A 392-nucleotide genomic window follows, 5' to 3' on the forward strand; every position below is an offset into this window, starting at 1 on the left:
CTGACTGTACGTAGAGTATACGACGTAACAGCATTGATGGAGTCTGCCTAGACAGAAATAGACGCTGAGAGAGAGATGCTGATTTGTCTTGATCTGGGCCTCGTCTGCACCAGACGTGTAGTCTCTGATTGCATGGTTATATTCAGAGTGAAAGTGTCATTTTTGAAGGTCATTCATTTTCTTGGACCATTTACTTGGACTTGTGTAGGTTATATTCATGGTTATATTCAGAGTAAAAGTATCATTTTTGAAGGTCATTTATTTTCTGTTATGTTCTGTTTATCTCTCTGATATCACAAAGAAAGTGTTAAGATATAAGAAGATAGATATAACAATGTTCTGTCCCCCCCCCCCCCCCCCCAGGCACCAGGCCAAACCCCACCGCCGCCACC

This window comes from Alosa pseudoharengus, unplaced genomic scaffold (genome assembly GCF_046254945.1).
Source record: "Alosa pseudoharengus isolate Yale_2024_CS ecotype anadromous, Long Island Sound unplaced genomic scaffold, YU_APseudo_1.1 YU_APseudo_1.1_scf_1, whole genome shotgun sequence".
Lineage (NCBI taxonomy): Eukaryota > Metazoa > Chordata > Actinopteri > Clupeiformes > Clupeidae > Alosa > Alosa pseudoharengus.